This window comes from Anoplopoma fimbria, unplaced genomic scaffold (assembly GCF_027596085.1).
Source record: "Anoplopoma fimbria isolate UVic2021 breed Golden Eagle Sablefish unplaced genomic scaffold, Afim_UVic_2022 Un_contig_6705_pilon_pilon, whole genome shotgun sequence".
Lineage (NCBI taxonomy): Eukaryota > Metazoa > Chordata > Actinopteri > Perciformes > Anoplopomatidae > Anoplopoma > Anoplopoma fimbria.
Genome location: NW_026550237.1, coordinates 1 through 556, shown reverse-complemented (window position 1 = coordinate 556; position 556 = coordinate 1). Strand labels below are relative to the sequence as shown.

Here is a 556-nt window from a genome sequence, read left to right as displayed (position 1 = left end):
TGTCACAGTGCGAGGGTAGAAAAAATATATTGTGGACGAACAAAGTGATGCCTTGCGTAACATTTTTGTACATTTTAGATTCAATGTCTTGAAAAACAAAGCGGTTTGATATTGGAATTTTGTAGTGCTTGACCAGACAAAATGTGTTCTGGACATTCAAAGTTGTGCCTTGGTAAAACAGACATTTGATTGACCACCATTGACAACGATGTTTCTGGGCTACAGGACTGTCAATGACTGATTTATCTCCATGTCACGTTTGAGTTCTACTCTAGCCTGGGAACAAAAGGACATAGTTATTCATTGTGCTCCGAAGAATTTTGCAGCATGCACCTCCTTAATGACAAGCTTCCACCGAGACTTGAACTCGGATCACTGGATTCAAAGTCCAGAGTGCTGACCATTACACCATGGAAGCCAAAGATCACTTTTGTAGCTCCAGGTCAAAGCGAAAATGTGTCAATACTCAACGATATTTGCCAATTCAATCTTCCCCTCACTCAATTTTATGCCATTATGTGAGTCTTTCTGTGTGCATTGGTGGTATAGTGGTAAG

At 40.5% G+C, this 556-nt stretch overlaps 1 non-coding gene across 1 annotated transcript; it reads right to left on the bottom strand.

Moving 5' to 3' along the window:
• Positions 1-346: 346 nt before the first annotated feature.
• On the bottom strand, positions 347-418 carry trnaq-uug (transfer RNA glutamine (anticodon UUG)). The gene has a single exon. It is a non-coding gene; the product is annotated as a tRNA-Gln (tRNA).
• Between the last annotated feature and the right edge of the window lie 138 nt (positions 419-556).